Source organism: Sinocyclocheilus anshuiensis, unplaced genomic scaffold, assembly GCF_001515605.1.
Source record: "Sinocyclocheilus anshuiensis isolate Anshui unplaced genomic scaffold, SAMN03320099.WGS_v1.1 scaffold450, whole genome shotgun sequence".
In the NCBI taxonomy this organism is placed as follows: Eukaryota; Metazoa; Chordata; class Actinopteri; order Cypriniformes; family Cyprinidae; genus Sinocyclocheilus; species Sinocyclocheilus anshuiensis.
In genome coordinates this window covers 94756-111744 of record NW_015546056.1, presented here as the reverse complement: position 1 = coordinate 111744, position 16989 = coordinate 94756, and the positions used below count along the sequence as shown (strand labels likewise).

Genomic DNA, 16989 nt, shown 5'->3' with positions numbered 1-16989 from the left:
AGTATATATATATATATATATATATATATATATATACTGTATATATCACAATTAATCATACAAATTAAAAGTTTTTGTTTGCATAATATGTGTGTGTTCTGTGTATATTTATGTATACTGATACAATGTATTTATTATGTATATATAAATACACTCACATACAGTACATATTTTGAAAATATTTACATGTGTTTACATGTCTATATTTATATTCATATAATTTATATTATACTACATAACTATATAGATTTTCTTCTAAGAATTCTAAGTTTATTAAATGTATTTTTTAAATTGTAAATTCATGTTCATAAAAAGAGTCCGAATTGAATTGTGAGATAAAGTTGCCACTATCATTCATTCATTCATTTAATCCAATGGCAATTCTGAGTGTTTTTCCCTCAGAAATACAAGAAAAAAAATGTCAGAAATAAATATTGAGATAAAAAGTTGCCATTACCTTTTTTTCTTTTAATTCCATGGCAATTCTCTTTTTATCTTATGTGGTAATGTGGTAATTAACATTACATCGCAAATGCTGGCAAATGAACTTAACTTGCATTGAACCCAGACAATCCCATGAGTCAACACGAGTGCATACAAACGGCATAAAACAAACATGCTAGAATAAGAGTTTGGCTTCTTTCTTCTGCCTCACACACAGTTTCACACCTATTATACACTATTAAAACCTAATCTTTAACGAGATCACAGAGTCAGACTCTCTCCATAGTGGCCCATAATTCTCAGAGGGTGCAGAAACAGGTCTCAATCACATTACCCCCAAACAGTCTCTGTCAAACCCTCCTAAATTTAAACCATTCCCAGAACGCTTCCCCTAACAAAGGCAGCACTGCTGTTGGGAAAAGGCCTGGGACTCTCCAAGCGAGTCTGCAACAACAGGAAACACATGTTGAGCAGTGTGATGCAGAGCACGGGGCCTGGAGGAACCCAGAGTCATCAATGGGGCAGGTCAGAGCAGAGCACGCTTTGGCCCACTGGCACCGCTGACAGTTCCCCATCCTGGGGCAGGTCAGAGGAAAGACTAGGGGGGTATCGGCCGAGAGAAGGGAAACAGGCAGGATGCTGGATAACATCCTATCTAAGGGTGGGATGGGAACAGTGGTGATGTTGGCACAGTTGTATCAGACAGAAACAGGCTTTTATTACAGTCTATAATTATGACTTCCATTATCAGTCTGGCTCTGAGGGAATGGAAAGGAATTGTCATAATATTTTTAGAATGTTCCATCGTGAGTAATCCAGTGCAAGAGAAACAAAACCTGTTACTCACAGGTGTGTGACTTTTGAATCAGAATGGATTAATTATTTCTAAAACAAGATAAGATGCATTTATTGATTAAACGTGTCAGTATATTGATATTATTTTATATAATGCATATGGCTGCTGAAGCAAACATGTCTCTTTTTAAGGAGTCACAGCTGAAATGTGTTAATAATTGCAAGGCAACAGTAAGGTTTTTTCACTGTCCCTACCACAAAAATAATTCTTAATAATTGTAAATGTTTTTATATTTGATAGAAATAATATTTAGATATTTTTTTTATGAAATGTTGTTTTCATTACTTATAACAAATATTATGTTTTCTTTACAAAAAGAACAATTTCATTGTTTAACCAATATACTTTTTTTTCTAAAAGACAGTTTGCTGAAATCATACAGCTATGACGTGTTCAACCATTCAAAATATTTTTACATTTATTCATTTATTTATTTATTTGTTTATTTTAGCAAGAATGCATTAATTTCAAATATGCGATGTTCTTTTGAACGTTCTATTCATAAAAAAATAATTCACAAAAATATTAAGCCAAGAGTGATTTCTTAAAGACCATGTGACACTGAAGACTAGAATGATAATGCTGAAAATTCAGGAATAAATTACATTTTAAAATAAAATTAAATAAAATACGGTAGTTTAAGATTTAAACCTCTTTTTTCTTATGACATGTTTAAATGTAAAATCAAAATGTCTATTTATTTGATGTATAAATGAATAAAGTCTTGAAAAAAATTGTTTATCCCATGTAAAAACTCCAATATCCAATGTAATTCCATGTCGATATAATACTTCCCCATTCTATGTAAAATTAGGCGTTTAATGGAACATTTGTGCGCAATCAATTGGCAACTGGTTCTGAGTTCCAAAAGTGGGAATGTAGTTATTAGGTGTTTCATAATATACGATGGCCCCGAGTGTCAACTCTTTCCTTGAAATTCAGATCTCCTTACACTGTCATGAGTACAGCCATAAACAGTGAGAGGGTTTAGTCTATGTCTCTGCTGAGTTTAGAGGAAGATAATCTCCTGCCTATTCCAGGCAATCAGCACCTTGCCAAAGTCAATGTTTCTACACTACGGTAGATGAAAGAGACTTCCTCCTCTTCAGGCTTCTAGATCCTCCTGAAAAAAAGAAAGTAAAATAGCAGGTAGGGGCTAACACTGATAAATTATGTCTGTGTTTACCTCAGTCCATAGCGGCTCTGATCCCGTTACATGTCGTTGCGCTAGCAGAACTATGTAAACATACCGAGGACAAACTTTACTTTAAAGGTTTTGTCATGCAAGTCTTGCCGAAACATGCACACAACCAGCGTTTCTTCCAAAAACAACATGTTGGAAAGCAGAGGGCGAGGCCTGTAAGTTACATGCCCACAGGTGTGATAGGAGATTGGACGTGTTGGCATTGACTTGACTGAGCATGTAAATGCACAAAGGCATTTACCGCAGGCTTTTAGTGGGAAAGGCAATGCAGGATTAGAGGCCAATGCCACAGCTTAAACCACAGACAATGTGAAAAGAGCAATAAAAATGACCCATCAATCATCCATTAAGGCAACATCATAAAAGACCTTCCTCATTTCCATCTCCTCCATTGTTTCTATCGGACGGGAAGCTCTCAAGCTCTCGCAATACCTACAGATCATGGCAGACATGTTCCAGCTGAGAGCCTGAAAGAAAAAGCTCTATTGAACTTTACTCTCCTCTTCCCAAAAACTCTTCCCTCTCCACATTTCTCACCCCCCTACTCAATCTCAGCTTGGATCCGAGTACAATGCGACGCTATTCTGAGAGCAGAAATAATAAACACAGCGCTTGGGAATCAACACAGTCCAAGAGCAATTCATCTATGAAGCAATCTCACCATTATATAAGACCACTCGATGTGGAATTCAAATGACCGTTTATTTTATTTGATTCGCTGAAATAGGACATGATTGGGTTGCATAAGGCATGTCAGCATGGGTGGTGATAGTTGCTCAAGTCCATTAAGAACAATACTTTCCATTACCTTGCAGTCCCTGAGGTCATGTGATCAGGGCACAGTTCTTACTTTAGATAAGGTCAGGGTTGTTAAACTGTTTGCTTTTGTACAGAAAGCATTCATTTTAAAACTCTGTTAAATTATAAAAGTGTTAGGTCATTGAATAACACAATGTAACAAAAATTAGTTTCACTTAAAATTGTTATGGTTCTTTAATTCTGTGGTGCTAATTAATATTGTACTATTTATTTATTTATATGGGCTAGTTTTGGGCCAGTTTTGAGTAGCAACTGGGCAGGTTTTCTTGCGAAAACCTGGCAACCCTGCATCACCTACCACACACACACACAAGTCCGGTAAAACAACATGTTGGAAAGCAGAGGGCGAGGCCTGTAAGTTACATGCCCACAGGTGTGATAGGAGATTGGACGTGTTGGCATTGACTTGACTGAGCATGTAAATGCACAAAGGCATTTACCGCAGGCTTTTAGTGGGAAAGGCAATGCAGGATTAGAGGCCAATGCCACAGCTTAAACCACAGACAATGTGAAAAGAGCAATAAAAATGACCCATCAATCATCCATTAAGGCAACATCATAAAAGACCTTCCTCATTTCCATCTCCTCCATTGTTTCTATCGGACGGGAAGCTCTCAAGCTCTCGCAATACCTACAGATCATGGCAGACATGTTCCAGCTGAGAGCCTGAAAGAAAAAGCTCTATTGAACTTTACTCTCCTCTTCCCAAAAACTCTTCCCTCTCCACATTTCTCACCCCCCTACTCAATCTCAGCTTGGATCCGAGTACAATGCGACGCTATTCTGAGAGCAGAAATAATAAACACAGCGCTTGGGAATCAACACAGTCCAAGAGCAATTCATCTATGAAGCAATCTCACCATTATATAAGACCACTCGATGTGGAATTCAAATGACCGTTTATTTTATTTGATTCGCTGAAATAGGACATGATTGGGTTGCATAAGGCATGTCAGCATGGGTGGTGATAGTTGCTCAAGTCCATTAAGAACAATACTTTCCATTACCTTGCAGTCCCTGAGGTCATGTGATCAGGGCACAGTTCTTACTTTAGATAAGGTCAGGGTTGTTAAACTGTTTGCTTTTGTACAGAAAGCATTCATTTTAAAACTCTGTTAAATTATAAAAGTGTTAGGTCATTGAATAACACAATGTAACAAAAATTAGTTTCACTTAAAATTGTTATGGTTCTTTAATTCTGTGGTGCTAATTAATATTGTACTATTTATTTATTTATATGGGCTAGTTTTGGGCCAGTTTTGAGTAGCAACTGGGCAGGTTTTCTTGCGAAAACCTGGCATCACTGCATCACAAAGTCAATAGTTGTGGAACTCGGCTGTCAAGGCTATTTTATTCACTTAAATATCGGATGAAGTGATTATTTTCTCTTCAATACAGATGATGTCAATATATTTTTCGATGAGTCCACTATGTTAGCATTAATAACGTTACCTGCTTGACTGATAGTAATGTCTACAACAGACACGAGCGCTTTTGCGGCGCGACCACAACAGCATGAAGTTGTCTAATTTGGCACGGTCTCCCTGCTGCACTAATAGTAGTAAGGCTTTCTTCTGTGTAAACTTTTCCTTACAAGTACAATTTTAGCTGTATTATTTGTGTCCCCTTCAAAAATTGCTTTTGAGAAATTTTATGTTTATTGCCCCCCTAATGTTAGACGAAATTTATGAGTTGAGTTGAGTTGAGTTAATTTGTGTTCTGAAGACAGACGAAGGTCTTACAGGTTTAGAATGACATGAGGGTGAGTAATTTTTGGTGAACTATCCTTTTAATGAGCTATAAAGCATTTTGTGTAAAAAATATTGCATCACCATGATAAATACATATACAACTGAATGAATGGAGTGTTTTTACATTCAGTAAAAAAAAAAAAAAAAAAAACTATAGCATGACTTTGCAAAGTTTTCGAGAAATGTTTTGATGTTTTGTCTTGTGGCGGTGATAATCACATGATGGAAACTGTGAAAAGGGAAGACATCTGTCACATGTTCGCTGTCATTTAAACTTGTAACCTGACATCATGACCATATGAACTTCCTGTCATGAGCCTTGCAATAAAAGTTGTGTGGTCATACATATGTTACAGCCACAAAGGGGGAAGTGTCACTGTTTACACTGAGGGCCTGTTTCAATTACTTCACAAATCTCTGAAAGACACTGGCGCAGTTTGAATACACAACCCCTAGTTGTTTCCACCTAAACAAAAATGGTGAGAGTGGGCTAAAGAGAAATGAGAGATCCTGCTTTTACCTTAGAGGCTTGACAGGGAGTCATGACCAACATGCCTTCACACATACCACCTGACCCCATTACTCTGGACGTTCAGATTGCTTTGAGGTTAACACGGCTAATCCTAGGACGCCCTGAATGTAGTGAGAAAAAGGACAACCCAGCCCTGAAAGATGATATAATGGAAAGCTATAATTGCATTAGCAATGGTCACCATCCTCAAACATCTAATTCTTCTGGAATTTTGTCCATCATCAACACATACAATACCTTCTAGTGACCTGCAACTTGGGAAATCAAACAAGCGTATAAATCCTACTTGCATAGCTCAGTAGCATGGGATTGGAAATGATAGGAATGGTGTGACACATCAAGCCCCGTCATGTGCGGGTTTGACTGTGGTAAGGGGTTGGTTGGCTCGAAACCATTATTAAGGCCTTTTCCTAAGAACCTCTTTCCTGTCCACATCTACTGCGTCTCTCGGTTCTCATTTGAACAGCTGGTGAGTAACAACATTTGCAAGACCTGACCAGACACCTAAAGAGCAGAGAGGAGGAGTTAAGATCACTGACATCTGCGTGGGTGTTAGCGCCTCTTTGTGGGTGGGTTTGGGGAAATGTTCTTGCCAAAGACACCAAATGATCAGTCAATTCAAATAGTCGGTAATATGTTTCAATGTGCAAAGTTGACTTGTGGTAAAGGGAAATGGAGTTAACTGCTTGAAAGTTGTGAGAAAACGTTTAAGCTACATTGGTATGAAAAACCTGCCTCAATTTCTTGACCTGAAACAACACTGGAAAGCTTTATAAACATAATTTTATTTCTACTATTTCTTTCCAGACTCATTTCGTGACATTTCTTTGTAAAGTCAAATAAATTTTAAAGTGAGTTAAATGCTGTAAACTTAAGTGTCGTGACAAATAAGAAAAAAAATGTTTCTTTAAACCTAGTTTAAAACACATGTGACAAGATGTTAGAAGTTAATTTTTGTATTGATTGGTATTGCTGATTTTATAGAGTTTTGACTTGTAACTTGAAACTTGTATGTCATTTAATGGCTCTAAAAATGTCATGTGGTGTAGCCATGAAGTAATGAATGAATGAATGAATGAATGAATGAGTGAATAATAAAAAATATTAGAAGTAAATTTTTGTATTGATTGGTATTGCTGATTTTATAGAGTTTTGACTTGTAACTTGAAACTTGTATGTCATTTAATGGCTCTAAAAATGTCATGTGGTGTAGCCATCAAGTAATGAATGAATGAATGAATGAATGAGTGAATAATAAAAAATATTTAAAAAATAATAAATAGTAGCATGCTTTCTTTACAATTTGAATATGTGAAGAAATTGTAATTTTTACTTAAAAAAGGTTCTGAAATAAATTTATGTGCGTATTTATTTATTTGCAATCAATCAATCAGTAATAAAAAATATTTAAAAAATAATAAATAGTAGCATGCTTTCTTTACAAGTTGAATATGCGAAGAAATTGTAATTTTTACTTAAAAAAGGTTGTGAAATAAATTTATGTGCGTATTTATTTATTTGCAATCAATCAATCAATCAATCATTCATTCAATCAATCAGTCAGTCAGTCAATCAGTCAATCAAATATCATGGATTAAGTCAGAAATATCATTACATTTTTTGAGGGATGTACCACATGAAATTTTACAATGTGTCATAATTTAGCCTTGTCATAAAAACGTTAAATTTAAAATCTATTTTTAGAGACTATATATTATTTTTGAACCTGATACACAGTCAGGAGGGTCTGCAGGGGTTTTCTCTTTCATATAATTTCCTTTTTTTTCTTGCATCTTTCTGCACATTGGTTGTCCTCGGTATGTTTACTTTCTTTTTTAAAATTAGTTTTTTTTTTAAATTATAATATTATGACAGCTCTTTTTACTTGATGCTCCATAATAATAATAATAATAATAAGAAGAAGAAGAAGATGAAGAAAGAAGAAGAAATTACATTAAAAATGTATGTAATTACAACAAATTACAACACAAATTAATGTAAAAAAACCCATTAAAAAAAAACAAAACACTTTTTGGTCAATCCTGTGCTTTTGGCCGCTATCCCTTGCTTTTACAGCAGAATCAACAGAACTAGGACCACCACCCTCTCACACTAACATCCTGCCTGTGAACAGCCCAGTCTCCAGGATGTGTTTGGATGTCTTGCAGGCCAGTGTGGAGACAGCCGGAGGACCTCCATGGTGTTGCTGGGAGATGGAGGGGTCATTACTGGAGGATTAGCCGAAAGGATCAAGGGCTTACCCAGCAGGCAGCTGTGGACTCAGGGTCCCATCAGTGCAAAAAACTGTGAGAACCAGGTTCTTGCCAACTTTCTTCGTATGGGAAGACAGCCACTGTTTAGTCTAGACCAGCGAGCTATTGGCCAATGGCTATTGTGAGCAAATGTCACCTTTGGATCGTCTGCATAACACATAGCAAGCGCTGAAGTGGTTAATTTGTAAAGAACACCAAATCAGATGTTGGCACAGAGGTATCACAGCCTTGTATTCAGAAAGCCTTTCAGAAAAAAAAAGAGAGAGAAGAATAAATGAATGTTTATTGTGTTCCAGCGGGCAGCCTAATTAAACTCTGTCTAATTGTTGCCATTTTGAGGTTCCTGGGGTTGGATAATGTAGAAAGCACAGTTGAGATGCTCCAGTTGGAGAGATGAATAATAATATCTACTTGACGTCATATTGACTCCTTTAATTGCTGAGCATAAGGGACTTCATTCAGATGCTTTTATCATAGTTGCTAGGTGACCACGGCCAAACACGGGTTATGTGGAACAACTCTGTGAATGCAAATTTAAGCAATTAAGGGAAGGAGCATGAAGGCTCTTCTGCAATATCTCTTCACATAAGAGAAAAAGAGACACATCAGCATCGACTAAAATTCACAAATGCCATGTAGAGAAAATCTACATGAAACACAAACGTAAACTCGCACTCTGTGGGACTCTTGTAAACCGCTTGGCTGGACACAGGCTTTTAAGATTCCCAGCAGTAGGTTCATTAGTGGACAGAATAGAGACTGGTGCTATATCTGGAGTATGTGATTGAGTGTCCACAAACAAACATAATGACTGCTGCTCTTCTGCTCTCCTGTGCCTTTTAAAAAACAATCTGGCCTCTTCCCTCCATCTATGGTGCCCAGAAAGCTTAAGTGGGCCAAGGCACGTCAATGGAGCCAGCATGACCATTACTCTCCTTCGCAATCAGAACAATAAGTATTGGATCATATGTCCTAATCCCTTGTGAAACAAAAGTACACTTAATTGTACTGAATGTCCACCTGGAGTGTACTTAAAAATATATATTTTTTAAAAACTGTACTTGCAGATAACTTCATATTACTTGAGCAAAAGGCCACTTAAGTGTACATAGAGGTCCAAATTCAGGCCTGTTTCTTAACACCCTTAAGTACACTTTTACAAAAGTGTACTTGTAATAATAGTAAAATGCAGTAATAATTTCTAATTATTATTATTATTATTATTTTTAATTTAAAGCAAAAATTATAAAACAAATATTATTATTGAATTGAATTGAATTGAATTGAAAGCACATGTAAAGTACTTGATTATAATTTTAATGGTAATGTTATTCAATATTACATTTGAAAATTAATATATTTGAAATGCACTAAATTTCAACTTCATTACAAATGTGTAAATACAAACATATTTAAATAGATTACTTACATGTTTCAAAAGAAATGACAAGTATATTTTAGTTTACCATAGATGTTTGTCAGGTTATTTGACAGTATCGTTTAACCATATTTCAAATAATATTTTCAAATTAAATTACGTATAAAGATGGACTTAAGTCCTACTTAAGTAGGTCAAAAAGTTAAGTAGGTCCAGAAGCTCAGTTAATTGTATTTAATATAAAATTATTATTATTATTATTTGCAATTACCATGCAGTTATGTTTCTGAAAACATTACATTCAGTTCACACTTATAGTTAACCCAATAATAAATATTTTATTATCTGTTACTGCTAAACACAAAAGAAGATATTTTGAAGATTGTTGATAACCAAACAGTTGACGATAGCTGCTAACTTTCATAGTATGGAATAAAAATACGGACATGAATGGCTACCGTTAACTGTTTGGTGTGTGTGTGTACCGTTAACATTGAGGTTGAGGTTGAGAAAATTTGATTTTTTTTTTTTTTTTTTTTCGGTGACCTATCCCTTTAAGTATAGTATATATTTTTTTAAGTATTATTATTTCCGTAATAAGTAGCCTTTTTAAAAAGTATACTAAAGTATGTTTTTTCAAGGATTATGGGTCTGAGAGGGTTAAAATAAAGGCAGCAAAATTTGATGCAGGTCCACTTTGAGAGCCCTCCTTAACCACAATTAGGTAGCCACAAGTACTTCTACCATGTTTGGTTTGATTTATAAGGTCTGCGGGGCCCTTAATACTCAGGCTTCACCACATCCGTTTGCGCATTTCTCCCTCTATTCTTCCTCATTTCCTTTTCTACCTCTTTCTGCACTGTCTCAGAGTCAGGGAGAGGATGTGGGGTCTCTGATGACCCATAACAGAGGCCCCGATGAAAATAGAGGTCAGATCGCCCCTCTATAGTATAAGAGAGCGGGCAAAGGTGCTGCCACCAAATAAGTGGGCTATAAAGCAGTTCCTTCGTTGTGAGTTTTGTTTGGCTGTAAGATTTATTGCTCTGGCCCGGTTCCAGATCTCGGATATTAAGAAAGGACTGGGACTGGTCTGTGGAGATTAAGTTATATGAATATTTACACCGAAAGCCTCAAACAATGTCTGCGTCCCATTTGTATTTGAAGTGCCCTCCATTTACAGCTGGATTTAATCTGTGTCTCTCTCGACTCCATAGAGCTGTTCCCTTCTGAAACACACACGCACACACACACAGTTGTAATCATATAGCTCCAAAGCATCCAGCATGACTGAGAGGAGACACACACACACACACACACACACACACACACACACACACACACACACACACACACACACCTTCTGACCTTCCTTTTCTAAACCCAAGCTGATTTGTACTGGACTGTACAGTTAAGTGTAATTGATAAACGTACAAAACTCTTTTTGGTCGATTTTAGCATGAAAACATGACTAGCATAGATGCTAATATGCTAAAACCTGCATTTTTCTTGCTAAATGTACTTGCTGTTCAGAATTCTAGATTAGTTGTGGGATTATTTGATGCTCTGCTCACTGCCAGTCAGAGAACAACTCAGTTTTTTCCTTAAGTTGTTGGATAAATAAGCAAGTAATCCATAAACAAACATTACACAACACTGCAAGTCTGTACAGAACTCTCATTTCCCAAGTCTCTGTGTGAAGTGTCTTCTCAAGTAATCGACTGTATGTTCATTCAGTAATAGCTGGCAAATTTCACAAGAAAGGACAAGTAACACTAACAATTCAAAATAAAGTTAAGTAGAAAGACCGTATTTATTATATTAAGTTTTATTTTAAATATATAAGTAGAAAGTGTGTGTATGTGTACTGTATGCATATGTTTACAGTTTGTGTATGAATTTATTATTTTTAGGGAAATGCTAATTTAAAGCAAAACTTTAATATCTACTGGTCACCTCCTGAAAAAAAGAGGGGAAGAAAGAAAAGCAGAGTACTATAGGGAAGTACAAGAAACGTAGCAACTGAGATGAAGGATAAGATCTGACACTAATTATGGGGGCGAGTTAGGTGTGTCTGTGTCTAGCAGGACCCTCAGGCAGTGATTCATGGCCTAGTCCTCAAGCAAAAGCACAGTAGTGCATGGGGGTAAACAACCACCGTAAATGATGTTAACTGAAGAAGCGCCTCAGCCCAACTGAAAAACAGCCATATTTTGATGAGTGCTGCCCACTGTTTTTAGATAATCAAATGAATACTAGGTTTTGCCACAAAAGTGCTGACAGTCAAACAATGTATTTGTGTGACAGAGAACTTGGTGTGCTATATTGCAACATACAGCACATTACTCGTGTGCTGTGACACACTTCACTAACACAGCAGCCATTATGTAACTAGGCACAGTTTACGGCTTTCCATGAGAGGTTTACAGAAAGTTCAGTTGGTGAAAGTTTCTGTGAAAACATGTCAAACACATGCTGGTAAATGTTCTTTTCCTCTTTTACTCCAACATGAGTATCTGATGCAATGTGCTAGACATAATGTTCTGAAATAGCAAAATCACGCAGTCACATTATTTCCTACACCATTTCTGGCTATTTAGAACATATATAGATTTGTAGTCCTTTGTATCATGTGGGATGTACAATGAAGGAAGTGGGAAAGTACTACATTTTAAAATGTATTATTCCACAAACCTTTTAACCAACTTGTCTTTAAAGGTCAAGTGTGTGATTTCTGCATTTCATGAGAATTGTACAAAAAATTGTTCGATCAAACGTTTTACATTGTTCAAGCAAACAGCCATAAACACAGGCCATTGGGTAAATAAATTTCAATTTCATGCATTTTTGCAGATGCTTTTATCCAAAGTAACTTTCAGTAGAAGAACATAAGCAATGCGACATAAGCAATGCGCCATAATTATTCATCAGTATTATTAGGTCCAACCCAGTTGGGCGGCTCAAACAGATACCAGTTCCACTTCATGCCAGTAATTTCTTCATTCTCATGTCATTCAAAACCAGTATTATTTTCTATCTTCCGAAATGTAAGAAGTTACTGAAAATCTAAGCTCTCAAATTTCGTTTATGAGTGAGTAAATTTGAACTTGGTGCTTTAAAAGGGTTCAAAAGACATCAAACACCATTGGTTCTCTTGTGTTTCAGTTTTCACACGTTTGAATGTGTTAAAGGGATAGTTAACCCAAAAAAATGAACATTTGCTGTTAATTTACTCAACCTCAGGCCATCCAAGATGTAGGTGACCCTGTCGCATATAATAATGTATGCGCAGGAGCAAACTCACATGAGCAATCTTCCTGAAGTTGATTGCACAAGCAAATGATTTGTAATTTTTATAAAGGTTGTGGGATCCAAGATAAGTACACGCAAGTACCATTTTGATGATGACATTTGTAAACACGCTCAGGACTGTTTGCCGGGGCTGTGGATTAAAGGTAATAATGCTGTAAATAATGTTCAGTTTCTTGCACAGACTGATTGTTTTGCTTCATAAGACCTCAATATATATTGTCAGGAACCACAAGTATTCATTTTGTGTTGTCTGTATATGCTTTTTTGACTCTCCGGTGCCTGAAGCTATTGACTTGCATTTTATGAATCACCAATTTTTAGTTTTCAACTAAAAAAATCTTCTTTACTGTTCTATTCAAAAACAAAAAGCCAAAGCAAAGCAAATTTTCATTTTTGGGTGAACTATACCTTTAAGGTTTGAGATATCCATTATGATAGACATTCCATGAAAATCAACCTGAGTTTTGCACTTTTTGAAGCATAAACACCGCAATGGGCAAAAAGCTTGATATTTTGCCAAACGTGTGCTAAAATTTAAAAGAAAACAAATTAATATTAAAATTCAATCAAAAAAAAAAAAAAAGAACTTTGACAGTGTTGTGTAGTTACTTTGACAGTGTTGTATAGTTACTGTATTTTGCCATTGTGGACAACACAGTCGTTGCTCATTTATAGTGAATGGAAAAGAGCATCTTCAGCATTCTGCAAAATTTATCCTTTTGTGTCCCACAGAAGAAAGAAAGTCATACGGGTTTGGATTGACGTGAGAGTGAGTAAACAATGGCAGATTTTCATTTCAACTAACTTGCACGTCTTCTGTTGCCTTTCTTTTTTGCTTCCTTTCTCATTCTTACTTTCTTGTTTTATGTCTTCCATAAGCCTTCTCTCATAGGAACTATTGTTTTTTGAGACCCATCAGCTTCCCGCTGTGGATGGGGCTCTTCAATGTTTTCCAGCTGTACATATTTTGAGAGTGTGTGTGTGTGTGTGTGTGTGTGTGTGTGTGTGTGTGACTGCATTTAGAGTTGCTACATTCTCACATTGCGTCTGCCCTCAACTACTCTGATTCATCAAAACATATTAGAGAGGCCTATGCGCTCTATATGTAGGGGATGTGTCTGTGTGTGTGTGTGTGTGTGTGTGAGTGAGTGTATGTGTTCACGAAAGTGAGCCTGAGCAAACTGTAAACACATAAATCCACCCATATAAAGGAAATAGAGGAATTATTAAGCACATGCACAAACACGCACACACATAAGTAACCTGTAATTCCCATAAATGAGGGTGTGGGTTCAATGCTTTAGGTCTCCAAGTTTAGATTCGGGCATCGCATGAGCCAAGCTGCCTGACTCATCTAATCAAAAGCCTTTTCTCTGTAAATCACATCATAATTCTTCTGAATGCACTCTTTGGCTCTTTTATAAACAACACATTATAACATTTCAAACACAGCTGAAACATTTTATTCCAGCTGAAATCTATTACTGCATCCACTGAAAGATATCCTGAGGATGTATATACAGCACACATGAACAATGAAATGAACACAACATCTGCACGCCAAGAATTACTATCCAGATTTCATGTTGAAATGTGTAACGTAATACAAACAGTTGATGTGATAGGACCAGATTTTCATGTCAACTGTGGAACAAAAGACACATCAATCTAAACAGGCAGACATGGAAGGGATTCTGACTGCGAATACTGAAGAATGAAGCAATAAACCGAACAATAGAATCTCTGTTATTGTAGAGTTCAAACATTGTTTTATCTGCAGATAATGCACTGACATAGCGCATCTTTTTATGAAGGTATGTTTCCTCCTTCCCTTTTTTTTTTCCGCTCGCCGATTATGCATATCCATTTCAAACACAGCTGAAACATTTTATTCCAGCTGAAATCTATTACTGCATCCACTGAAAGATATCCTGAGGATGTATATACAGCACACATGAACAATGAAATGAACACAACATCTGCACGCCAAGAATTACTATCCAGATTTCATGTTGAAATGTGTAACGTAATACAAACAGTTGATGTGATAGGACCAGATTTTCATGTCAACTGTGGAACAAAAGACACATCAATCTAAACAGGCAGACATGGAAGGGATTCTGACTGCGAATACTGAAGAATGAAGCAATAAACCGAACAATAGAATCTCTGTTATTGTAGAGTTCAAACATCGTTTTATCTGCAGATAATGCACTGACATAGCGCATCTTTTTATGAAGGTATGTTCCCTCCTTCACTTTTTTTTTTCCGCTCGCCGATTATGCATATCTGTTGTCACGGCCCATTTGAAGGCACAAGTTAATCCGTCACATCATCAGCTGACCAAACTAACTCCTAAAACATCATCTGGAGTGCAAACCATTAGTTTGACTGCATGGTTTCTGAGTAAAACAGTGTAGGAATTACCCACAGGGAAGAGAGAGAAAGCACCCGCTACATTTCAAAGATTGATGTCTATGGTTTTGGGTGACGTTCCGAATTGTAACATCTATTTGGATGACGTAGTCATTTATTCTTCTGTATGGTCTGATCACATTTCCACGTTGCACAATGTTTTTAGTCGATTAGCAGCCGCATCCTTAACACTAAACTTGAAAAAATGCGACTTTGCAAAAGCTTCCGTCACATATTTAGGAAAACAGGTCGGGAACGGTCAAGTCCGTCCTGTGGACGCAAAAGTGACGGCTATTCTTGTGTATCCTGTACCTGCTACCAGACGAGAGTTGCGACGATTTTTGGGGATGGCTGGCTATTACAGATGTTTCTGTAGAAATTTCTCAACTGTGGTTGCCCCTTTAACAAAAATGTGTAGTCCTAAAGTTGTGTTCAAGTGGACTGACGAATGTCAAAGTGCATTTGTGTGCTAAGTCTCTCCTTTGCAGTGCTCAGTGTTGTCTGCTCCTGACATAGCTCGCCCGTGCAAGCTTGAGGTGGACGCCAGCGCGTATGGAGTGTGAGCTGTCCTGCTTCAGGATGGTACTGATGGAATATCCCATCCCGTATCCTATTTTTCTGCTAAATTCAATCGTCACCAATTGAATTATTCTACTATTGAAAAGGAGACTTTGGCTCTGTTGCTTGCTTTAGAGCATTTTGACGTGTACGTTGGATACAGTTCCATTCCCATCGTTGTCTACACGGACCACAACCCGTTGGTTTTTTTTAAATAAAATGTACAATCATAACCAACGTCTAATGCGTTGGGCTTTAATGGCTCAGCGTTACAATCTTGATATACGCCACAAGAAGGGAACTGATAACGTCGTGGCAGATGCTCTTTCTCGGGGCTAGGTAATTGTTTGTTTTCCACTAAGTTTCACTGGGGTTGCGTGTGTGTGCGTGTGTCTATATATATATATATTTATTTATTTATTTTATTTATTTATTTTATTTATTTATCTTTTTTTCAAAATATGAAGATTTATTTCACTTTGCAGCCAGGAATCTCCATTTGTTTGCATTGATGCAAAATCTCTGTCACACTATATTTTAAGGTCGAATTCATGCCTTTAACAAACCATTAACAATGACTTTTGCCACAATAAACTTATAATTTAAAGAATGAAGCAATAAACCGAACAATAGAATCTCTGTTATTGTAGAGTTCAAACATTGTTTTATCTGCAGATAATGCACTGACATAGCGCATCTTTTTATGAAGGTATGTTTCCTCCTTCACTTTTTTTTTTCCGCTCGCCGATTATGCATATCTGTTGTCACGGCCCATTTGAAGGCACAAGTTAATCCGTCACATCATCAGCTGACCAAACTAACTCCTAAAACATCATCTGGAGTGCAAACCATTAGTTTGACTGCATGGTTTCTGAGTAAAACAGTGTAGGAATTACCCACAGGGAAGAGAGAGAAAAAAATCTAGACTCAAATGCGATTAAAAGTATAATCATAAGAAGACCTCTTTTAGAGTTTCAAAAAAACAAGTCAACAGATTTGCCAAGACAGCAAAATCTTGGCAAATTCAGTGTGAAAGAACTGGACCCAATGTTATCCCCTGCAGAAAACATGTTTAAAAAGAGTACATATTATGGAAATATCATACAGAATATTCTGGGAACTTAATTACATGTTAAGTGCAATTCATATATTTGTAATTACACATTTGTAAGTATGAATTTGTAATTTAATACATTTAAATTGTATTTACCTTGTCAAATCAAATAACAAACTACATTTTAAATTATAATCCAGTATTTTACACATGCTTCAGTATGTTTGTCAACACATTAAAATAAGTGTACTCCTTTAGAGAATGACAAAAACATTAAAACATTCTACTTTAATGCAAAACTTTAAATTGGGCATCATTACAAAATGCACATACGTACGCTTAAGTGGCCGTTTTTCTTTAATATTATTTTATATTCAGGTACAGTTTATATATATA

General features: G+C 36.4%; 1 long non-coding RNA gene across 1 annotated transcript in view; it reads right to left on the bottom strand.

The window, feature by feature from the left end:
* Positions 1-10812: 10812 nt before the first annotated feature.
* LOC107699284 (uncharacterized) overlaps positions 10813-16989 on the bottom strand; it is an 11883-nt gene continuing 5706 nt past the window's right edge. The window contains exons 2-3 of the long non-coding RNA XR_001635447.1: positions 12970-12974; positions 10813-10823 (exon numbers count right to left, since the gene is read on the bottom strand). This is a non-coding gene — a long non-coding RNA (uncharacterized LOC107699284). The remainder of the gene's footprint in view (positions 10824-12969; positions 12975-16989) is intronic.